The sequence below is a fragment of the Octopus sinensis genome, linkage group LG12 (genome assembly GCF_006345805.1).
Source record: "Octopus sinensis linkage group LG12, ASM634580v1, whole genome shotgun sequence".
In the NCBI taxonomy this organism is placed as follows: Eukaryota; Metazoa; Mollusca; class Cephalopoda; order Octopoda; family Octopodidae; genus Octopus; species Octopus sinensis.
In genome coordinates, this window is record NC_043008.1 from 78,223,271 (window position 1) to 78,247,923 (window position 24,653).

The 24,653-nt window shown below is 38.0% G+C and overlaps 1 long non-coding RNA gene across 1 annotated transcript in view; it reads right to left on the reverse strand.

The window, feature by feature from the left end:
- Positions 1-1,016: 1,016 nt before the first annotated feature.
- The window catches only part of LOC118765678, a 131,126-nt gene continuing 107,489 nt past the window's right edge, over positions 1,017-24,653 (reverse strand). Inside the window, exon 2 of the long non-coding RNA XR_005001547.1 lies at positions 1,017-1,192. This is a non-coding gene — a long non-coding RNA (uncharacterized LOC118765678). The remainder of the gene's footprint in view (positions 1,193-24,653) is intronic.

Here is a 24,653-nt window from a genome sequence, read left to right on the forward strand (position 1 = left end):
AATATACCGACCTGCACTTGTATTAAATACCCCTTCATTGCTGCTATTTACGGTACTTGACACGTTTTCGTCGGAGATCATAAAGACACAAGTTCGGTGTATTTGAAAAAGTTGTTCCTGTTAAACAGGTCTGTTTTGGTTATTGACCAGGCGTGAATCTAACTGTTTTGAAATTGGTGATAACGCTGTGCAGCACAGCAATGGTAGTGAATGCCGGGTGAGAGTGGCAGTAAGGACTTACTACTCACTAAAGTGGCAGTTAAAATATCGATCTTATTTTGTAGACAAAGAATATTCTACCTTAAACCATTGCTTTTTTAGATATTAACGTTTCGATAGTTTTTCACATACAAATGCATATGCAACATATATGCATATACATATATATACATATATATATATATATATATATATATATATATATATATATATATATATATATATATATATATATAGAGAGAGAGAGAGAGAGAGAGAGAGAGAGAGAGAGAGAGAGAGAGAGAGATGTCCCAAAGGTTTATATAATGTGCGAAATAAACTTTTCCGAAAAACTCTCACAGAAGATCAATGCAGCTTGCTGTGTTTTTATGAGTTGCGTTTATATATAGAAAAATATAAATTTATGTAAGACATTCTTCAATTTTTACAAAAATCTCCTCCGGTGGACATTTATTAAACTTTTTTTCTTTTCCTTTTGAACGCCAAATATATTTTTGCGTCTTAGAATTTCATTAACCTTCTGTATCTTTTGGCTGGTTGTGTTCCAGAATGTCACAAACGACTAATACTATGTACAGCTGAATTTAAACGCATTAATTATTATGTTAACCTGTGTATGTATGAATACATACATATACATACATACATATATGTATGTATGTATGTATGTATATATGTATGTATATATGTATGTATGTATATATATGTATGTATGTATGTTTGTATGTATGTATGTATGCGTGTATATATCCCAGACGTAATATATCAGCGTTTCACCTTTTCAATTTCTTTTAAAATGTGCCGTTTTTGTTTTGTTTTGTTTCGCTTTTTGTTGTTGTCTCTTGGCAATCCTGTTGCAGTTTTCAACATAGAAGAATCTTATACATCCTCTTGGCCACGAAATATTCCACCACGAAGGGGAAAATTGCATATTTAAATAATTAACCACATCTAATTAATGCAGAATGGTTATCTGAAAATAAAAGAATAAATATAATAAATAAAACATTTTTAATGAGCATACACACATTACATATATATGTTTACATGTATGCATGGATGTACGTACAGTATTTGTATTTATATGTACTTGTCGGTGTACCATTGTAGTGAATTATACATTACGTGTTACAGAAGATTTTGCCAACGGTAGAGGGGAAAAGTACTTAATATTTAGTGCATTGTAAGACGGAGAGCTGGCAGAATTGTTACTGCGTTTACGGTTCTGAGTTCAAATACCACCGGAGTCGCGTTTGCGCTTCATCCTTTTGGGATCGATGTAATCGACTTATCCCCCTGCCTGAAATTACTGGAATTGTGCCAAGATCTGAAACCAATATTAGGTGCATTGTTTATTTAAAGAGCATTCTTATGTACTTGATTTTCAATGCTATTACGATAACGAAGCGAACTAATTAGAGTATGTATGTGTGTGCATGTTAGATGTACTCATGTACGTATGTGTATAAATAATGTAAATATACATGTTCATACATGTGTGTGTCCGTGTGAAAGTACACACACACATTCACACACACGCACACACACACACGCGCACATAATGTTCGTGAAATCAACATGCTTTAAAAATATTTTGTAAAATATTTTTCATTAAATTATATAGCTTTATCGAAGCTATATATGTAGGACAGAGATATTCTAAATATTGATAACAGCATTACGAATGTAGATGATAAAGTGGGAAGAGTAAAGGTAGGAGAGTTATATATTGGTGTCAAATTTGAGCGCAAGGCCAGCAATTTTGGGGGATGTACTAAGTCGATTACTCAGCTGGTACTTATTTTATCCACCTTGAAAGGGTGAAAGGCAAAGTCGACCTAAGAGTCGAACCCTTTATACTAATCAGTGTAGGAAAGAAAATTCTTGTAATTCTAGATACTGCCAGTATGGTGAGTTGTCTGAAATTGCTTGTGCCAACGTCTATAAAACATATGCTTTCATTTAAATGGATTTCCAAGGGAAATAATTGTGACTAGTATTTAGGGCAAAATGTTTTCATTGTGAAAGGAATTGTAAGAACAAGAGAAATAAGAATTTTAAACAGGCAGTGTGTATGTGAACTAGTTGTTGTAGCGTGACTTTGTGTGGACCTCTCTCGATTTATATTTTGTAGATCTACGTACAGGAAAAAAAATTGCACTTGTAATATGTACAGTCCCAGATATGATAATTGCACCCATAATATCGTAATATGTAGGGGGTCGACAAATTCTTAGGGACAAAACATTTTCTTTCCCTGAAGCGATGCAGACATCAATGTTTTTGAGCAAAATCATAAGGAGTGACCGTCAAATATTCTAATTCTTTGCATTTATGTAGACTGAAGTTTGAGCTGTGTATTTTGTAAGTGTAGAAGTATATAGTTTAATAATGTTTTCTTGATATCCGCTACGATTATGTTCCGACTTTTGATAGACGCTACATTGCAATGTCCTTAATTAACAAGAGATGCTTCTATATCTCTGTAACAATGCAAGGGGGTGTCTAGAATGCAATAGATGACGATATTATTAAGAATAAAATAATGTCAACGGATTGGTGTTCATCAGTGCGTAAAGGGGGTAGAAATCCTTCTGAGGATGGGACACTATTTTGAATGTTTCCATAGATTACGAAAGTTTGTTGAGGGGGAGGAGTAAACGACTGTGAATTTGGTAATCTGAATTATTGAAATTATTATCTGTATTCACCAATTTAGATAATCATAATCGTTGTCAAACGTGTTACCCTCCTTTTTTTTCATTTTCGCTGAACCAATTAATAATTTACTGATAAGTTTGTAGATAATTTTTTATTCGGTATAATAATAAAGTGACAATAGCATTTTAAATGTTCTGCACGAGTATTTCTTGACTAGTTAATGGGTAATATATTTTAAATATTTTATCAATTTATCGTTTGCAATTTTTTTTTTACATTTATTTCTAAACTTCTTCCCCTTTTCCCTCTTTAGGTTGAAGAAGTAGTTTTTTTTTGGGGGGGATAGCAACAAAGTAACGTTTCCGTTCCAGTGCCGAACATAAGACTCAGAAGGCTTGAGGTAAAAAGGAAACTAAGAAGTGAAAGGGAAAATAACCGGAAGTGAAGACATACACTTGATCACAGTTAGGTCAGATGGGGAAAAGGAATGGATTAAACAAGAGAATAATCAGGGAGAGTGAGGGAGTGAGGGAGATAATGAAAAAGAGAGAGGGAAAAGGGGAAAATGACAGAAGAAAAGAAGGAAGCGAGGGAATTAGCGAGGAAGGGAAAGTGAAGAATGATAGCAGTGAGCTCACGATAGTCGTATTTGAATGGATGTGCATAGTGTTGTGCAGTTAAATGTGCAAACTATTCATTTGCGTAGAAGCCAAATAGTATATGATTTCGTGTCAAGGAATCTAAAATACATGTAACTAGGTGTGCAACAGTGTAACGTATAATACATCAACCTAGGCATGTAAATGTGCATACGTATAATATACACACAACCACTCTCTTGAAAATGCATGTGTATCTATGTAATATAATAAGTTACCAGGTGGTTTGGATGAGTAGGATATGTGCGTGGTAAAACTTTGTCACGATGTGACGAAAACTTTGAAGGGCTGATTGAATATGTGTTTGCCTGCATGTGCATGTGCATGTGCATGGGCGCGTGAAATGAGAAGATATGCTACTCTAGTGTGTGACATGCTTAGTATAAGTAGATGTATCGATGTACTTTGTAAAGTGGACTTGTACAATTGTAGTGAACAATGATAGGGTTAATATAGGAAGATGGAATCCTCAACCCAGGCCCACAAATCACTAATCCACAGACACTGAACGACTGTATGCAGCACGGTTCTGTCTCCCTGCATATATCTCGGACAGGTTCGACTATTAGCGCTTCCATGCCAGAAGAGCTTATCTCGAACTGGTAATGCTTCCTGTAACATTACTATACCAAGGACCTTTTGAAGTTGTTCAAGTAGTGACCACTAAGACTGTTCTCATCTATGCCGTGAGTGAATCCTTGGCCATCTTCACTCATACCCTCAACTACCCCCTATAGAAATTGTTTCCATGCTAATGGCTTTGTCCAGCTGGTAAATAATGTGAGTGCCTGACAATATTTTAGATGCCAACGCCCAATTCTCGTCTGTGCTTGACCCACAACTGCAGTTCGATCAAGGAAATGAGTATGATGTGTCGCACGAAAGACGTCTACACCTGTCCGCCCTTCTTTTCGTCGTCGTCATTTATACCATGACTGATTTAAATATTTCTTCGGGTGCATCAGCGTCAGCACATGTCGATGCATCCACAATTACAGCACAGAGTGGGTGTTGACAGCAGATGGATTTCCTGACCAACGGAACTATAAGAATCAGAAAAGCAGGCTCAGGGTTTTCTTGGGACAACGTATGATGGCCAGGCAGTTGTACCCAACCGATGTGATGTACACATTCACTTCTTTCGCTCAGCTTTTCAGTGACAGCTGCCACTCAGCCCATTTCTGTGTGAAATTGGACACTGCACATAGCCTCTTTCCAGTTCCTATTCACCTGGAAATCTGGTCTGAAGATTTGCACCGAGACTTTCACCGGAGCCTCAGTCAAGCGAGAAAACCTTGTTGTAAACCCACCGAGTTCTCCTGGTTTATGTGTGTTCCTGTACATACCTCGTACTGTTTCAATATAGTGTCGATCACTTCTATACCAGAAGTGTTCGACATTATGACAGCAACAGCATTGCGTATGCAGACATAGCCTTTCTGTGACCTAGTTCCAGTGGGGTACCCCTCAAACTTTCACTGTAAAAACCGCTTAATTTTACTTCTAAGTAGATGCTTCTTTGCGTTGTGGTGATCCCCAAAACGTGACCGAAATCTACAGATAGTTGGATAGCCACCAGATAGCAATGATCTATTCTGTCAAATACCATGGACTGATCCGAATTAACCAGTGTCTCACCAAAACCGGGTCTATTTCAGACTCGCTCTACGATGTAACGTATGAGGTGGAAGTTGTTGAAGATAGATCTGTTGGGAATCGTACAAGCTTGCGTGTCTCCGAGCACACTACTGACGATAAGCGCCAGTTTCTTATTGAGCACTTTTAATCAGTGTTGACCAGAGTCATGGGTCTGAAAATTTCAATCCCCTTTGTTCGCATTCCTCAAAAGTGTCACCACTCCTCGTCTGTTGCCAGCTTCAAACAAAAGCGAACAAGTCAGGAATGTGGAAATGTAACTCATAAGGTATAACATCCTATCCTGGTGATTTTCACCCTACACTGTGGATCAACAAATCTGACACTTCCTCTCGTGAAATCGGCTTTTCGCAGCTAACAATCGAGGTAGGTCTCAAAGCACGTTTTGTCAAGTGTACCGTTCCTCGAAAGTAGGGCTGCCAAAATGCCGCGCTCATCATGTTTGGAATTGGAGAGCACACGGCTGCTGCAGCGTCCACAGACAGAATTCTGGCTGTGTTTTCCTGTTGTGCCTCCGGCACAGTACACGTTTCATCTTCCAGCACACACGATCCAATTTGAGTAATGCAACCTTCGTGTTTCGTGTCAAAAAAATAACCGAAGGCCTTGGGAAATTTTTCATCGTTACTGTTGGTGATACTGTCCTTGAAGAATATCCTACTGTTATTTTCATTGATGATTCCATTATTGCTGCTGCTCTGATTACATTATTATTGTTGTTGTCGTTGTTGTCGTTGGTGTTGTTGGTGGTGTTGGTGGTGGTGGTGATAGTAATTTCTTTACAGTTATGGTTGGAGTTGTCGTGAGTCATTGTTTTTGCTGTTGTTTTTGTAGGTGTTTACTAATTTCCCTGCGAGTGACAACCGCTTCGAGGTCATTTAAGCTAAATACACTTAGTCCTGAGACCATTCCTCGATATAAGTTACGGCTGACCATGCTTTAAAAAAATTGATAAAAAATATATATCCCCAAAATTTATGAAGCGGGCGGAGTCTTGTTCCTCGAGTGAAACGGAATGAAACTTTTCAGTAGAAACCTGGATATTTCTGTAAAACAATAATTACAGTTTCAGCGGCCGGAAACAGAAAAGAAAAGCAATTCTGGAAAAAACTTACCATCGACGTTTCAAACATGGGTTCCACAAAAATAATAATCATTTTTACAATAGGCACAAGGCCTGATATTTTGTGGGGAGGGGGGAATCGTTTGTATCGGCCCAGTGTGCGACTGGTACTTATTTTATGAATCCCGAAATGATGAAAGGCAAAGTCGACCTTGGAGGGATTTAAACCCAGTAGGTAAAGAGCTTGAAGAAATGACGCTACGCATTTGGTCAGAGGGGCTAATGATTTTGCCAGTTCTCCGCTTACTACAATTACTACTACTACTACTACTACTTTTCTCCGACTTACAGGTCTATACTTTGAGCAGCGACATATCTACTCTGGCTATTTCTGTACCTTTCTGCAACTTTCAATAGATTCACTCGAGGACATCTTCATCTCTACCACCACTTTCATCTTCAAGTGAAACTTTAAAAAGTCGAGGGATCTACCAAAAGGGAAAGTCTCTGTCTTCATACCTTGTTCCACGTCCTCGCGTTGTTGTGTTTTCTCTTTGTGTTTTCATGTTTGGATTAACTATATATATATATATATATATATATATATATATATATATATATATATATATATATATATATAATATATATATATATAAGTATATATATAGAAATTCAACAAGCAATTAAAGATAGAGAAGAGAAGCTGTTATAAGTTTTTAAAATTAAAAAAAAATTTTTTAATGGATAAAATTTATAACACCTCTTCGCCATCTTTAATTGTTTGTTGAGTTTCTATAGGATACGTGTTCCATAAATGCTCTTAACACACTTTATACTCATATATATATATATATATAATATATATATATATATATATATATATATATATACTTGAAAAGAAAACAGAAATCCCTCAGTACACTGTTTTATCTATGGTGACTCTGCTCATTCATGCGAAACCTAAATGAGCAAACTCATTAAAAACTGCGTAAGCGATGTCTACTAAACATTAGATTAATTATTTGAATGCCTCAAATGACATTATTCCGTTTCTAAAAATATATCTTCAAAAAATTAAGCTGTGAAGGTGTCTACTTTTGGGATGTCTAAACAAACACACACACACACACACACACACACACACACACACACACACACACACACACACACACACACACACACGCACGCACGCAGCAGCTTGGTAGTTAGAAATATATTGATTATGTTGCTATTTGTAAAAATGAATGTTATAATAATGGGGGTTTGGGCCGTGGAAGAGACTATAACAATCGAAATGGTGGTGTTGCAAATGATAAGTTGAATGTGGTGGGTGGGGATGAAATAGATACAAGAGATAACAACGTATAAGCAATAATAAAGATAATTACATTGGTAATTATATTAATGCCAACATCGATTATAAAAGCAAGTCTGTAAGTAAGAAAATAGGAATAAAGACTACAGTTACAACAATAAGTATTATGATAGTGACAGGAATATAAATACTGGAAGATCTACTGACAGTGAGAGAAGATGAAGGACAATAGAAATAATGAGGCCGATAGAAGTGAGTGGACCGAATCCCCGGATGGGAAACCTGACGGAAAATATGATGGCGGTGGCGGTAGAGATGTAAACACTACTGGAAATACAGGCGTCGAAAGTGTCAGTAGTAAAGGGAAGTGCGACAACAGAAGCAGCGATGAGAGTGGTGGGAGGAGGAAAGCTAGGTTCAGAAGTGATGGCGATATAAAAATAATTATGCAATCATATGCGGTAGTATCAATAGTAGTAACAATAATAACAATATAGGGGATAAGTAATAACGATAATAAGATTGGTAATATTAGTAATAATTATAGTGAGAATGACTAACATGATAATAATAATAATGATGATAATGAGGCCTAAAACTGTTTGACAAAGCTCCAGAAGTCAGCAATGCGTGGACAGTGTACGAGAGCATGCAGAACGGTTTCATCTCGGGCAAGCCCGACAGACTGCACACCTGTGCCTGTAGAGCTTATCTCGAACCGGTAGAGCCCCCCATCCCGGTAGCACTGCCAGATCAGGGATTTCTGGAAGTTATCCATAGTTCCCGGTCCGAAAGTCCTCCGGAGGAGACCAGCCAGTTGATCACCCCGATACCTAGGACCTCTCAGAGTAGGTCATCGCTCTTGCCCTCCACTTATCCCCAATAGAACTACAAGGTGGAACTTCCACCGACCGTATTGCCAGACTGGCAGAGGGCTGTGAGCGCTTGGCAACACTCTAGGTGCTAAGCGCCCTTCCTCGGTCTACGATTGATCCAGGGCTGTAACTCCGTCAAGGAGACGAGCCGCGGAAAAGCGAGTTGAACAAACGGTGACCACACCTGCTCACAGTTAAGGCCTCGCTGGAGATATCGCATCCTCAACCACGGCATGTCCAGTCCTCCACGCAGCGGGTGCCGACAGTAAAAGGACTATCTGACAGGCGCTACCTGTCCCCTCCACAGGAAGCGGAAGAGCACACTCACCAGCCCGTTCAGTCACAAAGCGGAGCAAGAGATGACAGACAGGAGGTAGTATATGACGGATGTGGTGTACGTATTCGTCACCTGCGCCCGACTTCTCAGGGACAGCTTCCTCTCGGCCCATTTCTGGGTGAAACTGGCCACCCTGTTTGTCACCTGTCACCTCGCCCCAGTTCTTGCCCACTTGGAGATCCAGACCGAACCGGACCCCGAGCAACTTAACAGGTCCTTCCATCCAGCGCCCCACCATGCTGTCAGTTAGCAAGGGCCTACCTCTCCTGGTGCCGAGCTACAGGCCCACTGACTTCTCCTAGTTGATCATTGCTCCTGTCACCGTTTCGTATTCCTTCAGGATAGTGCCCACCATCTCGACTTCCGAGATGTCAGACACTATCACGGTGACATCGTCCGTATACTCCGACACGAACTTTACGCATCCCAGTTCACGCGGGATGCCCCTCGAAACCTTCAGCTTCCGCAGTATTGGCTCCAGTAGGTAGAGAAGGAGTGAGAGTGGGCATCCTTGATGGCCCGAACGTGCGATACTAAATGATTCCGAGAGGTGACGATTTCCTTTGACCACCGAACAGATTTCGCATCATCCACTAATCTGTCAACCACAAGCATCAACTTCTTTGCTAAAACATTGGCCAAAATTTTGTAATCTATATTTAGAAGAGTTACCGGCCTAAAATTATCATCAATGTCTCTCTTTTTCGGATCCTTTCTCAATAGCGTCACCACACCTTGGCTCACAGATCCGGGTATCGCCCAATCTGCAGCCAGTTGCTGTAGTCGTCTCCCAAATCTCACCAAACAAGTCTAGTATATGCATATAAAGCCCAAATGGCAGACCATCCAATCCCAGAGACCTATCCCTCGTGCAACTAGCCAACGCGTCATGTATATCTTCAGCTGTCATCGGCATTTCGCAGAACTCCACGTCTCTGGTTGAAAGCCGAGGCATATCATCAAGGTAGGAAATGAAGTTCACCTCCGCCTCCGGACCTACGAGCGCCCAGTACAGTTCAGCAAAGTGCCGCTGAAATTCCGTACAAATCTGCCTAGACTCGTGTTGCATGCACCCGTCCCAACCCCTCAAGGACCGAAATGTAGATTTATTCCCACGTTGCACCTCTGCTACCCGAGCCCATCGAACAGCTTTCGTTCCCTCTTTCTTTAGAGCACGCGCCCTAGCTCTAACAATGCAACCATCATGCTTAGTATTGAAGAATCCCTCTTCGCTATACGTCTACTAAGTGCCTCTGCTAATTTCCTAAGTAGGTCTCCCTCTATTCTAGTCTTCTCTATCACTATTTCTCTGCTAAATTCTGCAGCTTCCACTCTAATAAGTAAGGAAAGGAAAAAAGAAGTGTAACTTACCCTCCTGATACTCTTTGTGGTCGAGTGATTCTCCCACCCTGTCTGTTTTGTTAGGTTCCTCTGGAAACCTCTTATTGCACCCGATAACTTCCGATAGACTAACTTGCTAACCCTTTCTGATGCTTCACGCACCAGAAAAGACGCTTTCAGCTTCCAGTACCCAGGAACCCTGCCTATGGATCTTGTGTATGTCAACCGTGCAGATCACACATTTGTGGTCTGTGTAGCCGACGATTTTGAACTGTGAGCAACCTATGCTACTTCTTTCTACTGCTCTACAGAATATCCTGTCTAGATACGATTTGGTGCTATTTGTCCATGTCCACATTGGCCCATTCGGGAAATCCAGTCGGTACCTCTTGGCAAGTTGGAAGATGCCGAGAAGGCTTGTGAGGCTTTTACCTACCTCTCCAGTTAGCTAGCCCCACCCTGTCCAGGTGTGCATCCAAAATGGAGTTCTAATCACTCACAAGCACTAAAAAGCTTTACGCCGCAAGCAAAACATCGAGACATCTGAAGAAATACGGCTGCCCCTTCCCAGACACAACGACTAGTCTAAAACCATCACCTTCGCTATTGCTCACATCCAGGACCACAAACTTACCATCCGGGTCCAGGAAAATCATCCGAACTGCGGGATCCAGGCCCTTCCTAAACAGTACTGTCACCTCGCCTCCCATTCCAGGACGACTAAGAGATGGATCTAAAATAAGGATTAAATCGGGTGTGCCGGAAATCCTGGTTTCGCTGACGGCTATGACATCCAAAGCTAGTGACCTGAGGTCATTAAGAAGGTGGTTTTGCTTCCAAGGTGACTTCAGGCCACGAAAATTTACACAGCCCACTTTAATCATCACCATGCCGACTGGAACGAGTTGCAAGAAAAAAAAAGAGCGGGGTGACATACCCTACCGGTGCTGTTAGACAGATGGCCTAACCTCCGGAACTGGTTGGGATTTCTCTGGGAACCTCTTTAAAAGTCTTTTGGAAGCTATTATATTAGGGTTTCCTATATCATGAGGAAAGACCTCACAAATATTTTTGTAAGTTGTTAGCGCCATAGGCATTAACAACTCCTCTTCGGACACTTTAAGAGTTCTGGTGTTGTACATTGCTTCCTCTCTCTCAATCTCTTCCCTTTGAGTTGTGTGGGTCATCAGATCTTTGTTTACTTTCATCACCAGCACAAAATTTGGGGTCTGTGAATTTATTAGGTTTTCAGAAAGCTTTCATTTGGGGGCAAAGTAGAGTTGTGCTAGTGGTTGTAGCTTTTGTTGTTTTGACTGTTGTAGAGCAGGTGGGGTTGTTGTTTGTGCGACTGTATTTGTTTTGTGCGCATTTTCTGCGTTGCCCGACGTGTGCGCTGGTGTGAGTCCAGATGTTTTTCTCCTGCGGTTTCTTTTTAATTATATTGGCTTTTGTAGTTCCTCGTCATCTTCATTTCAAAATGTGTGGGAGTCAAAGTCTGTATCATCCATCTTCTGTTTGTGTAGGTGTCTGTATGAGTGTGTGTTTGAAAGAGGGGGAAGAGAGCTGGGTTGAGGAAAACCCTAATAGACCTCCTTGTTGTCAATTTTTGGTGGTGACGGTGGTGGCCCCGCTCACTCCTCTCCTGTTTTTGTTTTGTGGGCAGAACGCCCATAAATCATCTGTCGTGTCACAGACATTTGTCGTGTCACAGACGTCTACCCTCCACAATCACTCTAAACTCAGTTCCATTCTGCAGGTAGATCAGGTGAGAGACCTCTCCGGCTTACCTGGATTTACATGGAGCAGCATCTCTAGCGAGATCCCTATCCATTTCTCCCTCCTTAATCTCTTGATCCCCACGAGAGTGTCACTCTCAGCTTTTATCAAGCAAGTTAGTACCCACCACAAATGTAGTTCTAGTGGCACCCCCTGTATGGTAATCTTGCGTAGAGAAGAGCACAGATTTCTCGCTGCCGCTGGCGGCCACCGAGTGATGCGTTGCTAGGGCCTCAACTTTAAATAAAATTTCCGCCATACCGAACTGCTTTACCCTCAATATATGACCGATGTATTGCCATATATCTTGTAGGGTCCTTTCTATTTGGACGTTCGTTTCGTTTCGAGCTGTTTTCATTTACGGCTAATACGGCGATATGTCACTATTTTCTGGCTGTAGCTACCAACGATTCAGGTAGTGAAGACACCTCTTCCCGTCTCCCATCGATTTTTCTAATTTTAGCCGCATTCGCAAATTTAGAGGCTTTGTCCTCTAGAGAGAAGGAAAAGAGTTCTTTTGAGGCGGCTGCACCGGCTAAAGAAATCTTATTATTGTTGCTGGTGGTGGAGTTGTAGCCACTTACGCTATTGCTGCTGTCACTACGTCTACCGCTGCCTCCAACCACTCCGCTTTCACTGCTTTTGTTGTTTTTACCCCCGCGGCTTGAGTCAACGCAGCCGTTACTGCTACTACTGTCGCTGCTACTGCTGCTATTCTTATCTCCTTCACTGTTCATGCCGCTTGACTGCCATTCCCACCACTTCTGCTGTTGGTATTGCCACTGCTGCTACTGCTGCTATTGTTGTCGCAATCACTCTTACGATTGACACACTCGCTTCGCTTGACAGGGTAGACTTTGATCTGTTTCCATCTCTTTTGTCTCCTCTCCTTATTTTTGGTAAGACAAGGAAGTGGAGGGAATTTTTCCGTTGTAAGAAGACTGATCGGAAGAAATGTCTTTTCTTTTAATTGTTTTAAGGTAGACGCCGTCATCTTGTTGAATTTGTTTTTAAACGCCTCTTGAGGGATTTTGTGGAGATCCCTTGCAGAGCCAAACAACCACAGAAAACTCATTAACCTGTTCCTGGTTCAGTAGCAAATTGGATCGAAAATTCCATACAAAAAACAGAACCAAACGGGTGTAAATAATGAATATCATAAGCACTTACTTAGAGCGTTCGAAAACACGTCCGTCGTACTACACAGTACTACTACTACTACTACTACTACTACTACTACTAATAATAATAATAATAATAATAATAAGAAAAGAAGAAGAAGAAGAAGAAGAAGAAGAAGAAGAAGAAGAAGAAGAAGAAGAAGAAGAAGAAGAAGAAGAAGAAGAAGAAGAAGAAGAAGAAGAAGAAGAAGAAGAATGATGATAATAATAGGATCCATAACCAAACAGGTGGTAGTAATAAGAATGATAAAAATCAGTTGTAATTTAAGAGGAGGAAAAGTGTATCCTTTAAACGAATTATATATTGGGTAGAACATAGTCTGCAAGCGCACTGTTATAACCCAAAATAAAATTCACTATTATATAGGATGTTGTGCAACGACATTTACGCTTCGTTATTACAACCTCATCTCGTCATTTAAACACAGAAATAAAGAAAATTTGACTTCGCTTAGCAAGCTAATACGGCAACTTAAGAGACATCAAAACTGAATATGAATTAGACTGTCTTTCGTTAGAGCTAAATCATATGAAATAGGATGAACGAAGTGTCAAGTTTGCCTAGAGGAGTTACTCCAAATACTTACGTCAGAGAGTAATATAATTAACCGGGGACAGGAATTAACAATGCACTGTAAACATTTCGGTAATAAATCTTTTAACAGGTTCTCGAGATAATTTTAATTCAATAGTGAGAGACAATGGTCAAAATGAGCATAATGCCTAACGGATAAATGCAGGTTATCTAATTTATGTTTTGTTTTGATTTTATTTATTTTATTTTATTTTATTTTATTTTTTTATTTGGTTTTTAGTTCATATTATTTTCTATATACTATCCACTTTTGCTGCAGCTTCCTTCACCTTCCCATTCATTCCATTTACCCTTTATTTTGTTTAATACACTTCAATGTGAGATCATAGTAATATCGCAATTTTAAAGATTTAAGTGGTCACGGGAGTAAATGGCCATTATCAAAATTCCATATACTATTTGGATAGTATTTGACCTAAACACAATGTAAATGTTTTTGAGTATGTTGACATAATTACACGTACTAAAGTCACAAATGTTTTTATTACTATCCACTCTTTGATTTCTGGCTATCACATATGCCTTCCTGTCTTCATTCTTCCATCCCATGCCTCCCCTCCTCTATTCTTTCTCGTCCTTTTCTTTTTTCTTTCTCTTTCTTTTAGTTCTTCTCCTCCGATTCATCACTTCTTTTCCCCTTTTTCTTTTAATCTCTTTTATACTCACCTTATATTTACTTCATCTTTTCGCTCCCTTTCCCATGCCTGTATCATTTATTTATCATTGTTCTACTTGGTTTTCCTCAGAATATCACAACACTGATGAGGATAACATTTTCCTAAACCGGTCAATGGAACGAGTGAGTAAACCTATTAATGAACGAACCTATAATGACTACAGGAAACAACTGTAAGTTGAATTTACTACAACAAAGGAATACGTAATGCCCATTATTTATAACTTGTGTTATATATATATATAATCAGCACCAACCAGTGTTTAAGCTGAAGCGAACTGTGGGTTAACTAAAATATGTTTGTGACATATTTCAACTTCTAAAACCAAATCTACTGCAGTTACCACGGAAAAAATTCTCTCTTACAGTAAAAACACTATATTTGTCCAGTATTGCCACCTGTTGGATTCTCAGACGCGTTTCTAGCTCTTTAGCCGTTATTGATGGGAAGTACCGAAGAGAGGCAACTCTAGATAGACTTAAAGCCGTAGCTTTAACTGATATACAGTCAACAACATTAGACCACCAGATTGGACGAAATTCAGCAGTATTAGTACTAAGCAGTGTTTATGCTTAAGCGAAGTTTAGGTTAGTTCAAATACGTCTGCGATATATTTCAAATTCTAAAGGCAAATTCATTGCAGTTACCGTGCAGTTCTTATAGTAAGAAATTGTAAAAACATATTTTAACTAATCTAAAGTCCACTGATATATATATGTGTTTGTGTGTGTGTGTGTCTGTGTGTGTGTGTGTGTGTTGTGTGTGTGTGTTGTGTGTGTGTGTGTGTGTGTGTGTGTGTATGTGTGTGTGTTTGTAAAAGATCTTCACACATTGTTACTCAGAGTTTCACGTAAGGGTTTGTCATACAGTTGCCATATATTGAATAATAAATTATGTAAGTGTATACAATATAATGGCATAATATAATGTTAGAGTTCAACGAATAAACATTTCAGCTTGATTGCGTGGTTTGTTTCAAAAATATAAAATGATTTAGGTTGGCTACAAATAGGGTTAATTTTAGCGGAGGAATCAAAATATCAGCAGTAAATCAATCGATAAAACATTTTGTAAAAGCGAGAAAATTAAAAATACAATAGACACTGTCTAGAATGGGAATTGCAAATATTTAAAAGGAATATAATGGAAGTGCAAAAGGAGGTGTTTTGTAATAAAAAAAAAACATTGCAAATTAGAAGTGAAATTAAAAATTAAAAATCAAAAGGTTGTAGATGAGATAAAATAGACAGAATCTACGCCAAAAATAAAAAAAGAAAGAAGAGAGGAAGAAAACAAAGAAATAAACATAATAGCAAAAGAGAGAAGAGAAGTAAAAAAAAATCCTAAGAACAGAAAATGAGTGGGAGACGAAAAAAGAGATATGAATAAAAAAGAAACAAGAGGATACCCAGGTAACGCACCGATTCTAACTCTAGCAATGCACTGCCCTTGGTCCTATGTTTTCCGATTATAGTCTGTTCGTAGGCCGATAGCGGAGTGCTTGAAACTTATTAGTATTGAGCTGCATGTTATTTTCATCAGCCACTTTATATATTGCATGCTGGTCATTTTGCAGCTTTACTCTATCATCGGGATCCTTGACTGCCTGAGATACCTTTATATCATCATCAGCACGACTGAGGGCATATCTGAGAGAGCCACTACAAAGTGTAGTGTCCCAGAACAGTTCCCTGAGGAAAACAGATTACAAAGGAATAAAATGTTTATCTTATGAACTTCATTGGCATACAAACTGTTTCCACTATTAGATGCTGCGGACTCATAGTTGAGTTCCTAAGTAATACTTTATAGTTTCATCGGAGCTTCAAATATGAAGTGGAATATATTTGTGAAATATTTTCCCAAATCAAATGCATTTTATGTTTAAAGCTCTGACAGAAGTGTTACTTAGGCACTCACTTATGAGACCACCACGTCTTATAATGGAAACAGTAGTGGGCTAATGAAGTTCATAAGATAATCGTTTTATTCCTCTGTCATTTCCCTTCAAATTACCGCTCTGTACTCGATCAACACTCCGTTCTGAAGCATATGTATACCGAGTTCTATCATTAGTATCGCAATGTCGAAACGAAGAATATATATATATATATATATATATATATATATATATATATATATATATATATATTGGATTCAATCCTAAATCTGATTTTTCCCTGTAAGTTTGGATTTATTCCCTAATATTTATTATTATATGTATATATATATATATATATATATATATATATATATATATATATATATATATATCACCGTGATATATATATATATATTATATATATATATATATAATAATAATAATAATAATAATAAATATTAGGGAATAAATCCAAACTTACAGGGAAAAATCAGATTTAGGATTGAATCCAATTTTATATTAAACTATTATATTATATTAAATTAGAGACAAAACCACTATTATGCAAACCAAACAATGAAAGACTTAAGCCAATACATAAATTAATTTATATTATTTAGATATCTAACAATTATTAAAAAATACAATTAATATCCACTACGATTGTTTCCTGTTTCTGTCATCAAAATTTTGAGTAGCAGACATTCATCAGGTGGTTTCAAAATTTTCTTGGCGAGTTTTAAACAATGTCTCTAATTTAATATAATATATATATATATATGTATGTATATATGTGTGTGTGTGTGAGTGAGTGTGTGTGTGTGTGTCTGTGTGTCTGTGTGAGAAATAAAGCATATTACTCTACCTCTGGTATGTGAGTACTCTTTTTTCCACCTTGTTTCACGTTTATGTGCTTACTCCGGTATATATATATATATATATATATATATATACATATAATATATATATATATATATACATATATATATATATATATATGTGTGTGTGTGTGTGTGGAGGCGCAATGGCCCAGTGGTTAGGGCAGCGGACTCGCGGTCGTAGGATCGCGGTTTCGATTCCCAGACTGTGCGTCGTGAGTGTTTATTGAGCGAAAACACCTAAAGCTCCACGAGGCTCCGGCAGAGGGTGGTGGCGATCCCTGCTGTACTCTTTCGCCACAACTTTCTCTCACTCTTTCTTCTGTTGGCCTGCTCGCTTAGCCAGCGGGGTGGCGTCATTTGAAGGCTAAAAAACAATGCGAAGCGCATTGTGACCAGCGATGTGTAGCAACATCTGATAGCCTAGTCGGTCACGGTGATATATATATATATATATATATATATATATATATATATATGTGTGTGTGTGTGTGTGTTTATCTGTCTGTGTTATTCCCCCACCATCATTTGACAATCAATTTTAGCGGTTCAGCAAAAGGGCCGATAGAATAAGTACTAGGCTTACAAAGAATAAGTCCTGAAGTTGATTAGTTCTACTAAAGGCAGTGCTCCAGCATGGCCACAGTCAAATGACTAAAATAAATAAAAGAATAAAAGAATCATATATATATATATATATAAATATATACAAATATATATATATATATATACATATATATACAAACATACATACATACATACACATATACACAAGCATATTTACACACACACATACATACGTTTATACTCACATGGTGTAGTCAAGCATGTATGTTATATGCAAACATGAAAATAGCAATACAGTAAAAAGCAAGCTATAACAGAGAAATAAACGGAAGTACTAAATACATATATACATACATACATACATACATACATATACACAGGCGTATGTACGTACATACATACATGCATGCATACATGCGTGTATACATACATACACACGTACATATATATGACGAACTAACTGTTACTTTCTCAGATGCAGCACGGATTTTTGTCAGTGAACAGGTCGTGGATTTTAGCGACGAAAATATTTTGAGAAATTAAACTTAAATGTTGAAGTGAATCGAACGGCTTTTGTGTGTTTCTTAAATGACTTACAAACAGCTTCCACGCTGCAATTGTAAAAATAAAGGTGAATTATAAAATTACTAGCAGAGGCACCTGGCGTTGCTCGGCGTGTGAACGCCTTGTCATTCTAAGAACACTTATTTCCTAGTCTAACAACCAGCGCAGCTGAAGCTGTTTTGAAAATTCACGAAAACGTACAAAATATTTTCGAAATATGTCACAGCTGCAAAAATAGAGAAAAATACCGGTTTTTCTTAGAAAATTTGAAATATATGGGTGTATAATGACGTGAAATTGATGAAAGTATATACAAAACTGTACAAACTTACTAACTTTTTACGCCCGACTAATTTAAATAAAAGGAAGTCAATTTGTAGACAGAACTTAAATACCCCGTTTGAGTGTATAAAGCTCTAGAAGAAAATAGCTTGTGTGAAAAACCTTAAGCTGCTTCAGGATAGCTTTTTCTAAAGCATTACCGCTCAGTAGCGTGGTTGAAATCTCATAGGTTAGTAATAAAGGCTTATCGGCTGTATGTGGTCCGTAGTAGTCATACGTACGCATGCACGACCGCACAAACTGCATTTTTCGATAGAGGGAGAAATGTAAATAGTGTATTTAAATAGACGGAGTGCAAAAAATTTTTAAATAAGTAATGTTGTAGGGAGAACGTACACATATCGTAAAGACATTTATTTACGCGCGACAAAACTGAAATACATTTCAGTCAATTTTGGGGCAGATGTGGCAAAACTGTCTTTCTGTCTCACTTCCCCCCATTATGTTCTATATTTCCTTTTTTCTCCTGATTTTATTTCCCTCTCTTGTTTTTTATTCGATTTCTTTCTTTATCTCCCTCTTTTTCTGTTTTCATTTTTTTTATTTCACATTTCTATTTCGCTATTATCGTTACTTCTTTCGTTTTTCTTTCTTTTCTATTTTAATTTATTTCATCTCATCTACACCTTTTTAACTCTTAATTTTTAATTTCAATTCTAGTTTTCAATTTCTTTTATTTTTACCAAACACCTTTTGCACTTCCTTTTAAATATTTGCCTATCTATACGGGTGAGCATGGGCAAATATTCGGGTAAAGATGGGTGTACAGTGGAATGCCTAAAGAAAGATTGTTGTGTGTGGTTTGTAAACTCTATGGGAGAATTCTGATTGTAAGGTTGAGGAACCAGACACAGGGTACTAGGGGAGGAGCAGTGCAGTTTTAGGAGTGGAAGTGGGTGTGCAGATCAAATATTTATAGTGAGGCAGATGTGTGAGAAGTTTTTGGCAAAAGAGAGGGAGGTGTATTGAGCCTTTATGGGCCTAGAAAAAGCATGTGACAGTGTGGATAGGGATGCAATGTGACAGGTGTAGGAAGTTGATGGTAGATTGTTGAGAGCTGTACAGAGTTTTTATAGAGAAAGTCGGGTGTGCGTTAGGGTAGGTGGTAAAGTAAGTGAGTGGTTTGATGTGAAGGTGGGGTTAAGACAGGGTTGTGTGATGTCTCCGTAGCTGTTTAATCTATATATTGATGATGTGGTGAGAGGGGTAAATGCTAGAACCTTTGGTAGGGAAGCCCAAATGGTGGGAGAAAATGGAGAGAAATGGCAGGTGAGTCAGGTGTTGTTTGCTGATGATACAGTACCGGTGGCGGATTCGGAAGAGCAACTGAGCAGACTGTGATAGACATCAGAACCAGAGGTTTGTGTGCATGGATGAAGTGAGGAAAGTTTTCGTGGTTGGAATGAGAGAAGCAAGAGAGTTTATAAAAGATAGAAAATCTAGGAGTGTTTGTGGACGGTGAGTGAATTTCATGTTGCTCAAAGGGGTACAGAACCAGCATGATGCGGCGGGGGTGAACAAGCATATGCTGTCGGGCCCCGCTGCTGACATTGAGGACTGCGTTCTATGCCTTGACCCGAGCATACAACGAGACTCGCCTCTTTGAGCTGGGAAATGAATGGACTTCCCGGTGTGTGCTTTGTTGTGGCTACCCCCTATTGAAAAAATAGGGTGCGGGCCTGGATATATAAAAATATATTTGCAATTCCCGTATCTGCTCAGAGTCTATTTTATTTTTTATTTTTCTCACTTTTACATGTTTTATCGATTGAATAATTGCTGATATTTTGATTTGCCCACTAAAACTAACCTCATTTGTAGCCACCTTAAACCATTATATATTTTTGAAATTAATTACGCAATCAGATTGAAATGCTTATTGTTTGAACTCTTAGACTATATTATATCATTATATTATATTTACTCATATAATTTATTAATCAGTATATCGCAACTCTCTGACGACGGCAGAGTAACAGTTTGTGATGATTCTTTCGGCTTTGATAAATAATACATTATATGCATTATTTACATTTGACGGATATTTGTCCTCATCTTTGTTGTTATCGCAACGTTTTGGCTGATATACCCTCCAGCCTTCGTCAGGTGTCTTGGAGAAATTTCGAACCTGGGTTCTCATTCCTAAGGTATTTTTCGATGTTATTATTATTATTATTCTGTTTGACTTTTGCTTTATGTCTGTACAAGTTGGCTCCAAGTCTCACCCAGAGACCTCAAGAGAAAACAAGTTGGCCTAGGGTGCCATATATATGGTTTTGTACATAGTGTTGTTAAGAGAATGCTTAAGAAACCATAAGAAAATTATGTTTGTGAATGTCTAATACATAAAAATAAAATTTAAAAAAGAAAATTAATAAATGAATTTAAAAAAAGTTTGTTTTAAACCTTGGGATTACATAGAGAGTATTTTGCGTAGGATATGAGCAGTTCCCATGAGCACTATCTTTTGAATTTCTGCCATTTTTGGGGTTTCCTGGTATCTGAGTTAGGTAGCAATCAGTCCCTTTCGCTATCATTCCCAGGGCACCTATGACAACAGGTATTGTTTTAGTCTTCAGCTTCCACATTTTGCTGATTTCTATTTCAAGATCTTTATATTCGCTCAGTTTTTGGTAGGTCTTGACAGATACGTTTATATCGATTGGGACAGTCATATTAATGAGGAGGCATGTTCTTTGTCTGAACTCTTTCAATATGATGTCTGGCCTATTTGCATCTATCTTCCTGTCAGTTTGAATGGTGAGGTTCCAGAGGAGTGAGATGTGGTCATTTTCAAGCACTGGAGGTGGATTGTGTTCCCACCAGTTTTTTTTTATGGGGCAAATCCAGGTTTTTGCAAATTGCCCAGTGAATATATTGTGCAGCTCTATCATGCCTGTTGAGGTACTCTGTAGGCGCTAGAAGACTGCATTTGGAGACAACATGATCAATGGCTTCATTTTGTTGTCGGCATACACGACATGTTGGGCTACTGCCGTTATTTAATATGTTGGCCTGGTAGTTTCTTGTTGTTAGGCATTGATCTTGAGCTGCTATGATAAACCCCTCTGTTTCAGATTTTAAGCCAGAGGCCATTAGCCATTGATGGGTCAGGGCTTTGTCGATATCTGCATTATTCGCTCTCTTTGGGTATTTGCCATAGAGAGGTTTTTCTTGCCATTTATTATTCAGAATATCTAAGGCCGCAGTTTTGGCACGGGTTTTCATGCGCCTAGCTTTTTCTGTGTTTGTTTCTTGTGTGTCTATCTCTAATTCCGAAATTGGTTGTATTCGGAATTCACTTAGATATTCCTTTGCCTGTTTTGTGACTGAGTATGATGCTTTCTTGTTTTCATGTTTTGAGACAAGTTTTAACATCCAGTCCTCAGAGTTTTTCAGGTAGGTATCTAGGCCAATTGTAGCAACTTCATTGTTATTGCCAGTTGCAAAAGACCACGGTCTCCCTCTTTTCTTGGCAGATAGAGTCGTTCTATATCTGCCTTAGGGTGGTGCATTCTATGCATTGTCAACAGTTTCCTTATATTTCTGTCGAGCTGACATATTTCAGTAATTGACCAGTTAACAATATTGAAACTGTAGGTCACGACTGGTATGGCTAATGCATTGATCGCTTCGATCCTGTTTCTTGCATTCAGCTCTGTCTTGAGTATTGCTCTCACTCTTCGATAGCATTCTCTCCTGATCCTTTCCTTCATCTCTGAATGCCTTATTCCGTTCCCTTCAATTACCCCTAGGTACTTGTAGCTCTCCGCTGGGTCTAGTTCAGTTTAGACATTCTGCTGGTCAAGGTTAACGTTAGATGTTTCTGTCATTTTTCCTTTGATAAAGGTAGCCTTTGCACATTTATCGAGGCCGAATTGCATTCTGATGTCGTCACTGAATTGTTTGACTATCGCTAGTAAGCCCTTGGGTTGTTGGTCATTTTTTGCAAAGAGCGTTAAATCATCCATGTAAATGAGATGATTTATATTTTCATCAAACATTTTATACCCGTACTGCGCGTCATTGAGCAGTTTTGAGAGAGGTATTAAGGATAAACAAAAGAGGAGTGGTGACAGTGAGTCACCCTGGAAAATGCCACACGAAATTTTTACATCACCAGCATTTAGGGATTCATTGTCACTGTTCAGAGTTAGTGTGGTTCTCCATGATCTCATACTTACAGTCAAGAAGTTTCGCAGAATAGGTGCTATCTTATACATTTCCAGGCATTTCCTAATCCAGCTATGTGGTAGGCTATCAAAAGCATTTTTATAGTCTATCTAGGCTATTGATAAGTTTTTGTGTCGTTTGTGACAATCTTCTAAGATCATCTTATTGATGAGTAGTTGGTCTTTACAGCCGTAGGATCCACGTTTACATCCTTTATTATTATTATTATTATTATTATTATTATTATTATTATTATTATTATTATTATTATTATTATTATTATTATTATTTTATATTTGACTTTGGCTTTGCATTTGTACAAGTTGGTTCCAAGTCTCACCCAGAGACCTCAAGAGAAAACAAGTTGGCCTAGGGTGCCATATATATGGTTTTGTACATAGTGTTGTTTAGAGAATGCTTAAGAAACCATAAGAAAATTATGTTTGTGATTACATAGAAAGTATTTTGTGTAGGATATCAGCAGTTCCCATGAGCACTATCATTTGAATTTCTGAAATTTTGGGGTTTCCTGGTATCTGAGTTAGGTAGCAATCAGCCCCTTTTGCTTATAAACGATATTGAATTTTCTACCGTTGGCAGTTAGCACGTATTTTGGAGTTGTAGTTGGAGAAATTCTGTTTAGGATCCTTTTTTATAATAAGTGTTATTATTGCTATTACTAAGAAATTTATCATGGTTTCAGTTGGGTTCATCAGATTCATCTTGCTAATGTTTTCTTTCTACTGTGCATGTGAAAGCTTAATGATAAACCACTTATAGCCATTTATTAGCTACAAAACCACTACTTTTTGTTTTAGTCGCAGTTCAAGTCGGAATTTTAAGTGATAAGTCGACTTATTGTATATACTTCTTACATTACGTCATTATATACAATTTTACCTGAACTATCTCTCTACGCATGTATGTATGTATGTATGTATGTATGTATGTATGTATGTACATAAGTATATATACTAGCAGAGATACCCGGGCTTGCAAGGGCATTTTTTTCATGTTTTACCTGTTTCAGTCATGTGACTGCGGCCATGCTGGAGCACCGTCGTTGATCGAACAAATTGACCACAGGATTTATTTTTTGTAAGCCTAGTACTTATTCTATCAGTGTCATTTGACGAATCGCTAATTTAAGGGAACGTTAACAGCAACATCGGTTGCCAAGCAATGATGGGGATTCAAACACGGACACAGAAACACGAACACGAAGACACACATATATACGACAGCCTTCTTTCAGTTTCCGTGTACAAAATCCACCCACAAGGCTTAGGTCGGCCTGAGGCTATATATAATACGTAGATATATATATTGTGTGTGCGTGTGTATATCCATATAGACACACATATATACATATATATATATATATATATATATATATATATATATATATATGTATATATATATGCGTTTATATATTTGTTGTGCAAGATTTTTTATGTGAACTCGTGTCTTGAAACAGATATTGTTGTATTTCGGAATGGTCATTTTGCCAGTTTAGCCAATAAAAACAGACGCACTATATATTTGGTGTTATTTTGCTTCAGTGTTATTTATTTTTTACATTAATCTTAATCTTATTTCAGCCAGAGTTCTTTTGTCACACTCCCGTGACCGCATCAGTGGTCCTTTGTTTTCTTCTTTCTTATTTGTGTCTCTCATTACTAACCGTCAGCCATTTTGTATTTCCATTGTATGTCTTCATTTGCGCATGCTTATATCTCTATGTGCGACTATGTTTAGTTAGTGTGTGTGGGGGGGGGATGCCTGTAATTTTTGTATCTTGTGTTTATATACGTTCGGCAATTTGTTTTTGTTGTTTTTGTTTATTCTTAATTTGTTCATGTGTTTACATCCACTTATTATTATTATCATTA